The sequence below is a fragment of the Pleurodeles waltl genome, chromosome 8, assembly GCF_031143425.1.
Source record: "Pleurodeles waltl isolate 20211129_DDA chromosome 8, aPleWal1.hap1.20221129, whole genome shotgun sequence".
Lineage (NCBI taxonomy): Eukaryota > Metazoa > Chordata > Amphibia > Caudata > Salamandridae > Pleurodeles > Pleurodeles waltl.
Genome location: NC_090447.1, coordinates 97,223,201 through 97,238,864, shown reverse-complemented (window position 1 = coordinate 97,238,864; position 15,664 = coordinate 97,223,201).

Genomic DNA, 15,664 nt, shown 5'->3' with positions numbered 1-15,664 from the left:
CGGGGTGGGGGGGTCTTCCAAAGATCTTACACCTAGCAGACCTACTAGTGTAGCTAGTAGTGGGAGGGGTAGTTACTCAGGTAGGGCTCCCTTCACACCCAGAGGTCAAGTTACTAGGGTCACAAAAGTTAAGGAAAGGTCTACCTTTGCACATTCCCATATCACATCAGTGTCTGAGGGATCCTATTGTACAACTCCAGGAGATGACTCCATAGATAGGGAGCTCAGGAAACTGAGAGTGGAGGAGGCCAGGCTGAGGCTGCAGCAGCAACAGCTATCCCTAGATAGGGAGGCCTTGGCTGTGGAAAGTACCCCGTGGTGGGAGCAGCAGAAGTTTCAGGAGTTCTGGAGTCAGGGGGGACACCCTTGACTCCAGAAACCTGCACACAATTGTTCTCCATAAAAGGTGGGAGACAACATTTATAAGTGGTTGGCTGCACTTGAGAGGGCCTGCAAAGTTCAGAGGGTCCCTCAAAGGCTGTGGTTGTCCTTGTCTGGCAAGGGGAGGTTTAGACTTTTCACTGTCAGAGAAGAAGACTCAGACAACTACAGTATTCTTAAGACTGTACTCTTAGATAAGTTTGGTCTGACCAGTGAACAATACAGGATAAAGTTCAGGGAGACCAGAAAAGAGGCCTCCCAGGATTGGGTTGAGTTTGTGGACTGTTCTGTTAAAGCTTTAGTAGGCTGGTTACATGGCAGCAAAGTGTCTGATCATGAGGGCTTATATAATCTTCTTTTGAGAGATCATAGTTTGAATAACTGTGTCTCTGACTTGTTACACCAGTACTTGGTAGACTCAGATCTGACCTTTTCCCAAGAATTGGGAAAGAAGGCAGACAAATGGGTCAGAACAAGGGTGAGCAGAAAAACTCATACAGGTGATGACAAGGAAAAGAAGAAAGAAGATGATAAGTGTCAGGACAAGAGTGGGGACAAACAGAAAAGTGAAGACTCCTCATCAGGTCTACAAAACTCCTCTGGGGGTGGGAATAAAACCTTTTCTTCTTCTTCCTCTTCTGCACACACTAAAAAGCCTTGGTGCTAGGTGTGCAGAGGTAAAGGCCATAGGCCAGGAGACAAACCCTGCCCAGGTAAAGGCCCTGAGCATACCACCACTACTACATCCACTTCCACTTCTAGTGCCCCTAGTAGTAGTAATAATAGTGATGGGACTATTGGTAATAGTCAAAGCAAAGTGTAGTTGGGTTCACTTTAGAGACCATAATAGAAACTGGGCTAGGTGTAGAAACTCCCAAGACAGTTTCTGTCTTGCCACCTTGGTTGCTTGTCCCCTTAACATGGATAAGTACAAGCAGTCAATTCACTTAAATTGTGTTTACAGGTGCCAGTATCACTTTAGTGACTGAAAACCTGGTATCAACTGCACAACACTTCCTTGGACAGAAGTATCAAGTTACTGATGTCAACAACTCCACTCAGTCTCTCCCCTTAGCTGTAGTGCAACTTAGTTGGGGTGGAGTTACTGGCCCTTAGACGGTGGTGGTGTTACCTAGCTTACCTGTAGAGTGTCTCTTAGGAAATTACCTAGAGGCCTCAGGTTGGGCTGAAGTAGAGTTTATGACCCATGCATCCATGCTGGGTATACCCAAGGAATTGTTTCCTTTAATCTCAAGTGAGATTAAAAAGCAAAGAAGAGAAGGAGCCCTGAAGCCTCAGCATCCTCCTAAAACCACAGGTAAAAAGGGTATCAAAGTTTCCTTTACCCACCCTACCACTAAGGATAACATTCCTGTGGTGGGAGACACCCCTGGCTGTACCAAGGAGTCACAAGCTGCCACAGCAGGAATTCCAGAGGTAAAAGTGCCTCTCTGTGGAAAATCTAAGGTAGAAAAGCATCCCTGCCCTGCCTTTGAAAACTTGGAGCAACCCTCCAGCCCTCCCAGAGAAACTTTAGTGCAGCACTCCTGCACTACCGCTAAACCCACAGGTCAGCAGCCCTCTCTTCTTTTAGAGCCATGGGGTCAAACTTTTTGCCCTGCTTTAGCCGTGCTTAGACAGCATGCCTGTCTTAACATAGGGTCCCAGGGACAGTCATCCTGCCCCACTTTGGAACTTTTTTCAAACCTTAAAAATAGGGAATATCAGAGTCCACACTGTCACTGTTCTTTAGGTCAAATTAACCAAACAAGGTGGTTTACCTCACCACAGGGAAGGAACCACATAGTGGATGATAAAGGCAGTAACCACTCTATTGCAGAGCTACTCTCCACTTATCACCACTTAGACAATAAAGTTTCAACTGGCCAAGGTTAACCTTGTTGTCCTTTATTTGGGGGGGGGGAGGTTGTGTAGGAAAGTAGCCTCTTTCTAGCATGGTTACCTCCACTTTTGGCCTATTTGTCAGTGTGTTTGACTGTGTCTACTGGGATCCTGCTAATCAGGACCCCAGTAGTTATGCTTTCTCCCTTAAATTATGGTTATAGTTATTGTATTCTAGCAACCCAGTATTTCACACACAATTGGCATACTGGTGCCCTCTTATAAGTCCCTAGTATATGGTACTGAGGTAGGTACCCAGGACATCGGGATTCCAGGGGATCCCTATGGGCTGCAGCATATCTTTTGCCACCCATAGGGAGCCCATGCAAAGGCTTCTGCAGGACTGCCATTGCAGCCTGCGTGAAAAAGTGCATGCACCCTTTCACTGCCATTTACACTGGACCAGGTTACTTATAAGTCACCCCTATAGCAGGCCCTCCAGCCCTGAGGGCAGGGTGCAGAGTACATGTGTGTGAGGGCACCCCTGTACTAGCAGAGGTGCCCCACGAACTCCAGGACCATTTTCCCAGACTTCGTGAGTGCGGGGATGCCATTTTACATGTGTACTGGACATAGGTCACTACCTATGTCCAGCTACATAATGGTAACTCCGAACATAGGAATGTTTGGTATCAAACATGTAGGAATCATACCCCCATGCTTTTGCAAGCATTGGTTGTATGATTCCATGCACTCTGGGGGCTCCTTAGAGGATCCCCAGCTGCTGCCACCTCTCAGACAGGTTTTTGCCCTCCTGTTGTTTGAGCAGCTCATGTCCAGGAAGGCAGAACAAAGCATTTCCTTTTGGAGAGGGGTGTTACACCCTCTCCCTTTGGAAATAGGTGTTACAGGCTTGGGAGGGGTAGCCTTCCCAAGCCACTGGAAATGCTTTGAAGGGCACAGATGGTGCCCTCCTTGCATAATACAGTCTACACCTGCTCTGGCACAAAACTGGACAAAGGAAAGGGGAGTAACCACTGCCCTGTCCATCACCACCCCAGGGGTGGTGCTCAGAGCTCCTCCAGAGGGTCCCTGGGTTTTGCCATCTTGGATTCCAAGTTGGCAGAGCACTCAGGGAGCATCTGAGTGGCCAGTGCCAGCAGGTGACGTCAGAGCCCTCCCCTGATAGGTGCTTACCTGTTTAGCTGACCAATCCCCCTTTCAGGGCTATTTAGGGTCTCTCTCTTAGGTGGTTCTTCAGATTCGGATTGCAAGACTCCAGCAGGAATCCTCTGCATCTGTTACTTCACCTTCTCACCGAAGAAACTGCATCTGGATCCTCCAGGAACTCTACAAACTGCAACAAAGAAGCAAAGACGACTTCTGCAACATTGTATCTTCAGCTCCTGCCAGTAACTGCAACTGTTTACAGGTTGTGCATCCTCAGAGGACAGCCTGTCATCAGCCTGCACCAGAATAAGGAAGGAATCTCCTTTGGAGTGAATGGAGTGAAGGAGTCACTCCCCTGCTTCAGCAGGCACCCCTCTGCAGCAAAGACCTGTGGCGTGGATCCCCTCTCCTGATGAGTTGCGTGAATCCATCATCACGGGTGGTGGACTGAAGTGGTCCCAATGGTCCTGATGTCCTACTGTGCATCTTTGGTGGAGGTAAGAGCATGCCTCCCCACGCTAGACAGTACCCCCGTGCACCGTGTGTTTTGCAGTTGCCAAGGGTTGTTGGCATCCTTCCATGAAGTTCTTCATGCACCGTGCAGCTCCAGCCCCCAGCACTCTATCCTGTGACAGACAGCTTCCTGAGTGGTTCTCCGGCAGCGTGGGACCCTTTGTTGTAGTGATGGGTGGGCCTCCTTGTGCACCTCCTCTGTCCCCTGCTGTGGGACTCCTGTGCCACTGCCTGGTCTTAGTTGCTGAGAGCCCCCTCTGATTCCCCCTCCTGGGTAGAGTCCACCAGGTTCCTCCTGGTCCTGGGCAGTGCCGTTTTCTGCTTACCTCAAGCTTTGCGTGTGCCCAGGCTTGTTGTTGGAATCCAGCGACGCAAACCAGACTACAATTATCCATCCAGCGTGGGACATCATCTGCACCAACCAGGAACCCGCATCCGTCTTCTTGGGTGCAATACTGACTGTTGTTCTTCACCAGTGGTTCCTCTTTTGCACCCTCATCTGTGTTAGCAGGGGCTCCTGTTCTCCCTGGACTCTTCTGTGCTTCTTGGACTTGGTTGTTTCTTCCACAGGTCTTCTGGTCCAGGAATCCACTGTTGGTGTCTTGCAGTCTCTTCTGGTTCTTGCATAATCTTCTTTCCCATGTTCTTGTGTGTTCTAGGAAAGTTATTGTGATTTACTCCTGCTTTCCTGTGCTCTGGGATGGATTCTATTACTTACCTTTGGTGTTTTCTAATACTCCCAGCACCCCTCTACACACTACAATTGCCTAGGTTGGAAACCGACATTCGCATTCCACTTTCTTAATATATGGTTTGTTTCCCCCTAGGCCCATTTTTAACTATTGTGATTTTCACTATTTACACAGTTTTCTAACCGCTTTACAGCTATTTCTGCATACTATTGTATATAATGTGTGTATTACTTACCTCCTAAGAGAGTATAGTCTCTATGGTATTTTTGGCATTTTTGTCACCAAAATAAAGTACGTTTATTTTTGTAACACTGAGGATGTCCTTTCACGTTATTGTGTTCTGTGTGACTACAGTGGTATTTCATGAGCTTTGCATGTCTCCTAGATAAGCCTTGGCTGCTCACCTACAGCTACCCCTAGACAGCCTGGTTTCCAGACACTGCCTACATTTGACTAATAAGGGATAACTGGACCGAATATAAGGTGTAAGTACCTTAGGTACCCACTACAAACCAGGCCAGCCTCCTACACAAAATAATTCAGTAGGCCTGAAATAGTGGGAGGTATGGATCCAACGTCCTCAAGATAGAGTAATTTTCAATCTGCAGAAAAGGAGACCGAGTGTGTACTTCTCCTAAAGGGATCACCCAGTGTTTGCCTAGAGTGAGTAGGTGGTATGCTAATAGTTCGATTGCCAGAGATAATAAGAAGGGAGACAACAGGCATCCTTGGTGAGTAACACGTTGTATAGCTATGGCGTCCAAGATGTGGCAGCCCTACTGCCATCTAGCCATGGGGTTGGTATATAATAGAGTACCCAGTCAGTGGAAACAGAGCCCCAGTCTGTTTTGACGAAGTACTTAAAATAGAAAGGGCCACTCTAGGGATTCAAAAGCCTTATATGAATCTAATATCAGGAACTTGAGTGGGAGTATCGCTGTGGTGGGGGATGTGCAAATACACAGAAGAATCCTCAAAGATTTAGGGAGGTGTTTCTAGTAGGGACACAACCGTTTTGGTGCAGGTGGACTAGTTGTGGCACTAAAGGGGCCAGTTTGATCTCTGCTGCATTGATAATCTGGTACTGCTGATATAGCATCAAACACAAATGTTTACAAAAAATAATTAATTCTCCTACGAAAATGCAATTTCATATGAATAGGTTACCATGCACACCACATTTTTGTGGTCATAGTTTACTTTGCCTCCCTTGGAGTATGGTGGTACCAATTCAAAGCCTCTAGACACTGTTGGAGGATCTGCACTAGATCCATAGAGCTTTTCATTGAAGTGCTTCAGGTGTGATAGTGTGCCCCTGAATATCGAAACCACAAAATCAGTGGGACACAATATCAAGGACAGAATTTTGAAAATACAATATCAACAGGTAAGACTAGGTTTTCTATACCTAATGCCACATGTATGTACCTACGTGGTACCTAGATGTAGATTTAGGAATAGTAAATCTATACTTCCCTACATTAATTTACCTGTAAATATTTGTCCCTTGATATTTTGTCCTTGATATTCCTGTATCACAATATTGTTGGTGTTGATATTCATCAATTACAATCAGGTGTGACTATATCCACACCAACAAATTCCAATATGGATTCCACAGCATCTACTGCTCAGTTCAATTCGTAAGAATGACAGGAAGCTATAGCAGTTTATGGCTGTCTTTATCTAGACCTGGACATAAAATCCATACCTTCAAACCAACGTTCACTCTCAAAGCGGCCTTTAGGGTGTCTAGTAGCCACCAGGGTCTTGCATAATTGGCCATTCCGAGCCCAAGTTTTGTTTTTGTGTCAGTCACTCATAAGCACTCCTAAGATGGGCATCTCACACTAAGAAAGCAAATTGCTCTTGTGTCTTGTTCGGAACCATTCAGTTCTTTAAAGATCTTTCTGATGTTATCATAGCTGAACATGAAGCCCCTGCGTCTTATGCGTTGCACCTACCTAAGTCTCATATGGTTTTGTGTCCTTGATGCTGAGTATTGTCCAAACAGGGAGAGTTTGAGCGAAGAGTCTGAGTCATGGTGTTGAAAAGAGTGTTGGAAACCATGCTCAACTTAGCTTCCCAACCCATCCCTCCGTAATAACCTGTTATTATATATGTGTAGTACCACCTGATCCCGCATGTTCAGGGACATGGAATATATATGTAGAGAAATCCACAAAAAGATGGCTGTGCCATATTCAAGTAATTATTACCATAAGAAGATGAGGCCTGACACAATGAGGGCAAAGAATAGGCTGTCCCACTGGTTACAAGAGATAAAGGCTTAAAATCAGTATATTTATATCAACAATAAACACAGCCTTCTGGCTACGTAGATCGCAGGAGTCACATCGCTCTCACATTGTGTTCCAGTATTCAGCCTTAGTATCCTTCATCTATATAAATTGATATGTGGGGTCAATATTCATTGTTTCCTGTTCCAGGAACGGGAAGTGCCATCTTCTTGCAAATTCTAGGGAGTTTGCTCATCTGCCTTAATGTAAGTAAGGGGTGCTCTTTTACCTTTCTGAGTCAAATGCCGTTGCCTGAATCATTGTGAGTGTTCAACCCTCCTGCATCCCTCAGAGGTCTACTGAGATTCAGTCAAGCCTAGGCTGTTTGTGTATGAGCTAACAACCGATACCTAGTTGTTTGTGAAGTTTGGGGAGCCTTCTTTCCATTGCGCAATTTGGCTAGAGTGCCACCTCTGCCTGTGTTGGGGTCCATTAGTGGTAACCGTGCATGTGTCTCCCACTTGCTGGCTTGTGACCTTCAGAAGGTATTGCACGCTGCCATTTGCATAAAGAGATGCAGGGTCACAGAAGACTAACATAAAATAAAAATTGACAAACCAACCTTTGCTACTTCAACACATCCTGTTCAAAACATGCTCATCCATTTCTCCTTAAACATACAATCACTCAGCTGAAGGGTTTGACAGTAATACAAGATTGATCTCATGTAAACCATGGATCCTTGCTCCTGTCACTCATAGAGGCAGTTATTTTTCTTCCTCTGCCAATTCCACTAACGGTGACAACCCCATAGAGACTGTAGAAATACTACTCTGACAAGGTTATGCACAAAGATAGCATTTGGTTTCCAGGCACACTATTGCTCATATCCTACTCCTGAAATCTACACCAAAAAGCAGGCAACTCATGCACTCCTTAATTAAGCTTTTTAATAAAGTGCAAACACCAGTCACACAAACTCCAAATTTTCCCACAACAGGGGGATTTCTTATTAGAGATGAACTGTGCTACAATAACAAAAACCTATGCACTCATGTTTAGGAATGCATTATTTACACTTAAATGGAGATATTTAAATAGAAAATCCCACACACTTGAGAACAGAAGCCGTATATACCACCCCCTCTCCTGATTATCACATTTGTTTTACATGTTTGGGTTTAAGATTGTTAGAGCTGTCAGCGTTGGGGTGGTCTTTCCCCAAACATTTTGCATCCTTGCCTCCAATTTTGATGAATTGGTTTTGTTGGTCTTAGGTGTCTGTGCACTTTACCACTGCTAACCAGAGCTAAAGTGCTTGTGCTCTCTCCCTAAAACATGGTTTGATTGATATATACCTAATTGCCATATTTAATTTACTTACAAGTCCCCTGTAATGTGCACTACGTGTGCCTTGGGCCTGTAAATTAAATGCTCCTAGTGGGCCTGAAGCACTGCTTGTGCCACCCACTAAGGTAGCATTTTAAAACATGCCCGAGGCCTGCCACTGAAACCTGAATGCAGTGTTGCACTGCCATCTCGACTTGGCATTTAAAACCCCTTGCCAAGCCTTAAGCTCCCCTTTTATTACATCTGTCACCCCTAAGGTATGCCCTAGGTAACCCATAGGGCTGGGTGCTATAGGATTAAAAGGCAGGGCATATACTTTCATTCGCGGCTCGTGGGGGCTGCGGGGGGGGTGGGGTGGTTGCACGGAAGGGCGGGAGATCAATAAAATATATATATATTTTTTTAAAACCTTACCTCCGCTCCCGCGCCGCTGCTCATCTGTCGCCTCAGGCTGCAGGCACAGGCTCATAGCCTGCCCTGCGGCCAATCCTGACGCTGCTCAGAGCAGCATCAGGATTGGCTGGGAGCGCCTGTGTCTGCTCTATCCAGCCCAGCAACACAGTGCCGAGCTGGATAGAGGACACTGTGCATGTGTATTTTGCCGGCCCGAGATGGCAGGCCAAACACACATGAGCTCTGGGGGGGTGCTCGTCAGCCCCAATTCCCCGGCCCTTCAACAATAAAAGGACAATAAACTTTGTTTATTATCCTTTCATTGTTAAAGGATTTGCAGCACTTGCTGCTGGCGGGGGCGACGCTTTTCCGCCATAGCGGAGGAGCCGCCACTGTACACTTTTAAGTTTTACATGTCCTGGTAGTGAAAAACTCTCATTTTCGTTTTTCACTACTGTGAGACCTACCCCTCTCATAGGATATCATTGGGGATGTCTTATTACATTTATTAAGCTGTAATTCCTGATTGGAAGGGGTAGACCTGTCGTGTTTAGTACCTATGGAATTGTAAACTCTAACTTCTCTCCCAGGCAGGTCCAATGGCTTCTGGATTCCTCTCTGGAATATGACTATTGTGAAAGCTGAACTAATTCATAGTAAATTTTCATTGATAAGTAGTTAAGAATTTACATGAATTAGGCTAATATAGGGAAATCAACGGTCTTTTGAAAATCTACCCACCTGCACCACAATGTGTATGGCATTAATAAAGAAATGCAATTAACTGTTTAAATAATGTGCACAATGGAATAAAATGTATTAATAGATCATACTAACGTATAAATTATATGTACTTGCTTAGACTTATTATGCATAGTTTAATTGAGAAATTTGGGGCTAGAGGACAAAGCCTCATGCTAAGTTTCATGGCTTTAATAAATGTTCGTAAAAGTTTTTGCTGCAAAAAAAGAAGTTTTGGTTGTTCATTGTTCATTGTCACATAGTGTTGACCAAATAGTTTGTAATGTTGCAATGTTAAACTAGATGAGGTCTTAACAATCTTGTGAGAACTGTCTGCTGTAATACAATGTACCTTCTACCGCTACAAATGTATCATTGGTGCGTGAGAAGCTAATGTTCCCAGGACTTGACAATGGTTAAACTGATGAGAGTGTGAATTGCAACTAAAAGTTACCTAACAGAAACTGGTGACAGGAACAGGAGAAGAGGAACTAATCACCGACTTGTGAAAGACTGTCTAACTATATCACAGATTTGAGAATTGATAATTATTGGTTCCACTGAAATCAGCTGATATTCTGACCAATGACAATGTGAGAAAATATTTTATGGATTTTCAATTTACCCCAACTACACTTTGCAGGAGAGTTAGTTTGAGAGAGTTCGAGTTCGAGTTGAAGAGAGACCAGAGCAGTCCTAGATGCCCTTTCCTAGACTCATTACTTAGCTATTGATTCTCAGATGATGCCCTTCTAATTTGGTTTGGCTTAGAGCCCACCGTGACGGAGCCAGTCTCCTTCACTTCCCCATTTGCGAAAGCTGACAAGATGGATGTCCAGCTGACGAAGAAGTCTCTGCTTGCTGATTCATTCAGGAGAGGTTATTGATGAAATGAGATGAAATTGTATTTCTGTCATAGGTTTTTGTTCTTTCGTTCTAGGTACCAACCACTATATTTTTCCTAGAGCCATATCCAGATGTTTTCCAAATTAACTTTTTGTCTAACTTTTCCTTTTTGCATGAAAGCCAATTGTGCCATTCGTATTAGAGGGTTAGTTTGAGTGTCCATGTTCAACAATCATTATTAACCAAGGATTGATTTTGTTCAACTGTGAATGCCTAAATGTATGTTATCTCATTAGTTCAGTTGTTAATATCAATTTGTACTGTAGCTCTTGAATGTTTGATGTCAAATGCTTTTGTAAAATTAAGGTTCTTCCACCGATTTGATCAACCTGTGGTGTTTATATATGTCTATAAGCTAATATTGAGATTGTTTTATGTGATTTTAGCAATGTTAATCCAGGGAAATAAACATTCTAACTTTTACTAAACGGTGTGGTTATTCATGGTCACATGGGCCATGGTGTGTAACCTTTAATGACTCAAACTTTGATAAATGTTTATTGTATTTTGATGTGCTATTGTCAATTGGGTTATGAGGAAGATTTGTGCCCATGGTGGAACAATCTTAACTGAGCCATCGAACCGCTAATGTGTCCCCTTATGAATAAATTATAAAAGACAAATAAGGCCAGACGCGCGCACTCCTCCCATGAACCTGTGCAAAAGTCGAGGTTTGGCATATGCTCAATTTGGCAAATATAGTCGTACAGCACCCATATTATTCGCAGGTGGTATTTTTGACCAAGGCATGGATTTCCAAAAAGATGAATAGCAGGGACATAGAGTTGTCTATCTGGGGTGGGTTCTGGACTCCACCACTGTTGTTTAATTGGAATGGGCTTCAGATTCCCCCAAAATGGGGTCGTAAGTACATGATGCAGACTCCCCCAAAAGGCAGCATTTTGTTGTGATGCAGTCTTAAAAATGGTGGCACCCATATACCTCAGTTGCTGTGTTGACAAAGATAGTGGGAATCTGATGGAAGGGCTGGGATAGAGATTGGAAGAGGTGTATCCATTAACCAAAATTTTGTGACACATTTGATGGAAACTAGGACTTGTCTCAACACAATGCCTCATTTTCTGAGCCCATGTAATCCTGAAATCAGCCACACAGCCACCTGCGAGAGCAGTGAAGAAGTACTGGAGATATCTAGTCAGAAAACACCCACTATATAAGTGTACTCACTCTCGCTCTGTCTTTCACTCACACGTTCACTCTAGAACAAGAAAATGCCATCGAACAAAATGCCACACATTTAATTGAACACCGTGGCATTGTCAAGAAGGCAAGTATTTGATGCCCTTTCAATAACTGGACATACACATTGTGCACCATCCACACATGCCCATCCTGATCAAGAAAGGCAATGACCTTGTCGGCACTGATGAACCCTTACTGACTCAGAATAATATATTCAAATACATATGGAAGGGCTGAGATGCTTTGCAGGTCTGCACACTCCTATTGCCCCTATGGTATTCCGAAATAAAGCAACAGCAGAAAGAGCAGCTATGTCTAATTGGGTCTCTGTGCTCTCATGTCATTAAACCTACGGAGGTACATCTCGCTTGAGTACCTTCATCATGTTCCACTTCTGGTTGTGTACAAACAGCAGCTAATGAGCCCACCTGCTAATGATTATTTCTTTGCACGTGGCTTAGACTGTGCTGTGGGTCGTGTCTGTTTGTTCCTTAATTGTCGACCTGGGGCTAACACTTCAGGCTCAACCATGCGGATTGAAGGGTGTAATGTAGCAACATTAACTAACACTGGGGTCCCAAGGAAAAGTACAGAGGGCAAACCACAGCGGGGTGAAACATCACTGAACATGTTTAATTAAAGGTGTGCAATAGGGAATAGAGGTAAAAGCTGGAAGAAAGGGTGCCTGTCACGAGCGACACCAGGGAATAGCGGGAATAGTGCATTACTGTGAAAATATACTTTTTCAAAACCTTGAGTCAAGTGGAAACCAGATATTCAACATTTTATTCAGCTGTAGTTTATATTCTTCCTTCAGTAATAACACTATCACCCCTAATTTCTAAATGATTGCAATTTAAAACAACCGTTTCTATGCTTTTATCAATTAAATGACATTAACAGATATTACATTACATAATAATCTTTTTTATAAAGCACTTGCTATTACCGGTGGGTGAATGCCTAATTTTGCTGTCAGTCAATTAATTGTGCGTTGCAGAGATGGATGGCGGGTACGTGGAAGGGGAAATTACCAGGGCCGGCTGCCAGGAGGCAATCCGCAGCTTCCACCGCCACTAAACGCGTTCCAGAAAGGAACGGGGTGTCCCAAGAATTCCGGTCGGCTGCACAGCAGCCACTCAAAAGGCGTGAGCGAAGGCACCATATATGATTAGTCAAAAGCAGCCAATCAGGGTGGCCGAAATAAACGGCGTTTAGCCAATTTGATTGGCCATTTCTTGACCAACCAAAATTGGTACCTGTGCTCAACTTCTCGATTGGTTTCGCACTGAAGACTGGGGGAATTAAGCACTTCCCAGTCTGTACTGCTTGTTGAATTTTGAGATTCATGGTCCCTCTGGCCAGACCTGGGCAGCAAGTGCTGTGTCCACTCTGCTCTGAACCGTCGTGGCCCTCTTCTAGCCTCACAGTGTCCCTGCTGTGAGGCATCCGAAGGAGCCTGCTCGGGCAGTTCTTTTGACCCATAGGTGTTACTATCTGCATTCTGTTGTTGCTGTCCACTGCCATGCTGCCAGCTGTTCCATGACCACCGTCAGCTACCCCCTTGCTGCTTTCACTAAAAGTTGTTTAAGAGAACCCTAACAGTTCATGTGCCCCCAAAATGTTCAGTAAGAACTTGTCGACGCGCCTCACAAACCCCCAACCAATAATCTTGCAAATTTTAGACTTGTAAATGTTAATTTTTTTTCTGGACCTATCTACTGCGTTGTGGCTTAAGGCCCTCTGCAACTGGGATGCGCTAACATTTTTAGGATCTCTGTGGGGAGGCCCATCCTGGTTGACAGGATCCATCCTGGTTGACAGGTCCACCTTCATCCTTTCTAGGAGTTCTCGATGCCTGAGGTTGGTGAAATTGTCGCCGCCCTAATGCAACACAATGGCGTCAGGTTTGTCAAGCGCCTGCAGAGCCTTCTGCATCCAGGGTAGGAGCTGCATCCATTTCATGTCTGGCCTGCCCATCCATATCACTCTGGTGTTTCACAGCCATATGCTCCCACAGTACCTCTGCATGCCTGTCCAATGCTGTGCTCTGGCGATTTAAGAGAGTCCGAGCATCTAGACTATCTGTCTTCCAGACACAGATACTGTCAGAAGATAAAACTGTTGGCTTAATGGCATGCCAGTCTAATGTCTCCAAGATACCTAATCTTCTCCTCACTTAAGCTGATTACTGCAATGGCCATTGCCGCCCCTATGTGGAAAGAGTGAGAGCCTAAGAGTTGTGGTGAGAGGTCGGCACATTCTAAGGTTGCCGTCATCCACAAAGAAAGCTGTGCGCTGCTGAAGAGCGTTCCATCTTGGTGTATGAACAGTGGAACCCCCCCTGGGTCTGTGGCCTAGGTAGTCCTTGGGTAGGCACACCGGACAGTGCTCACAGGATGCAATGCAATCCAGACAAGTGCACTTGCCCCTCACTTCATGGTTGTTTTTTGACCACCTGAGTCTTTTTACAGAGTGCCTTTCGAACAAGGTGACATATTCCAACTGCCAGCATGCTATGCCCAGGTTGGACCTGGGGGGGCATACCAGCTCACTGATCCTGTAGACCCCAAAGAAAGCTAGTACAAATGAGGCATTAAAGAGGGCCACTTTGGTGCCCAACTTGCAAATGCCAGGCAGAGCTTGTAGAAGGGCCCCCAACTTGTTGAAGTCAATGTCCTGCCTTGTGTCCCTGGCCTTGCCTTGGGGCCGCCTTCATACGCGCATGGTAGCATGGCAGTAGAAGGGGTTGGTTTGGTCTTTTCACATAGGTAACTTTTAGTAAATAAGCCATAGCGCCTACGTGTGTCTGTGCCCACTTCTTTGACTTATTGTTCCTGAATGCCCAATGTATAAATCTCTTGACCCATTCACTCATCAGCTTACCCTGCTTTTCGCTACCACCCGTGACTGCCTGAGGGCATGCCCAACACTTACTACATGTGGCGGCGGTTCATATGTCAACCCGCCAAGTTTCGGAGTAGGTCTAACATTTAGCACACTTTTCAGCTCCCAGGTTTATCAATTGCACCATGGCATAATTATTTGACCACTGTGTTACTTGTTTGTTGGCTAACTTGTCTTTCGATGATGAGAATGCTATCGTGATTGGGAATAGTTCTAGTGGTGTTATGTTTCTGGTCAGGCCCCTCTCGTGCCACAAGGCCGGCCACTGAGCAGCACACTAGGCTGTGCCTAATACAGCTCCAAACCACTTGCCTACTGCAGCGTCATTGAAGAGTTCGAGCTGTTCTGCAGTCATCCAGGGCTCATGGCACACTAGCATCCCTTTAAAGTTGATGAGAAAGTGGGCGTGGTCTTGCTGGGCCGCAAGATAGCCACTCCTTAGAGGGCTCTGCAGGCTGACAGTAATAATCCTACGAAATCCACCCATACAGAGGACATCGGATCCACCATGCGCATGCCACAACATTCTGGAGCTGCAAACAATAATTTGAGGGGCCGCCGCTGTTCGCTGATGTCCCGGGATACCGCTGGGCTGAGTTAGAGCTGGGAGCGACCCGGGGTGCTGTCGTGCAGGAGATTGGGCCATCGGCATGGAATGAGGCCTGCGCTCAGCCACGTTCCCTGGAGATAGGGCGCACGGTGTGTGTACATCTGGCTCAGTGGACTTGAGTGCTTCGGCGGAGGAGGTGAAATCCAGTAGGTGCGAGGGAGGGGGCCCAGGCCTATGGGATTGTGGCCCGGTGGGTGCTGAGAGACTGCAATTGCCCCCCTCCCTGGATTGGTGACGTTGCCCCTCCTTATTGTGAAGGGAAGGCCTGTGGACACCTAGGCCACTCAACGGTCCCCAGACGGCTGCCCCAACTGATCGTTTCATAGGGCAGCCAACATCATAAGTGCTGGGGGAAGGCAGGCTAAACATGCAGTACGCGTTTGGATTGGTGCCCCCTAGTGGCACCGGTGCCCATCCTCCAGTAGGGACAGTTGCAGGATCCTGCTTGTGCCCCCCGCCGAGAATGTGGAGGTAGGGCCCTCCTGGCTACGGCATCTGGGCCTCTGGACTGGTGCCCGCACCCAGCACGCGGAACGTCTCCCTAAACAAGGGGAGCTGACTGAGAAACTTGTATCCTTCTTGCCTGGGTTGTACCAGGTGGCTGAGATCATGGGCAAGACACATGCCAGGCAGGCAAAACTCCCTTTTGAGGGCAAAAAATGCATCCAGCATATGGAGAGCAAGAGGTCATCTGGAGCGACTATGAACCCTCAGAT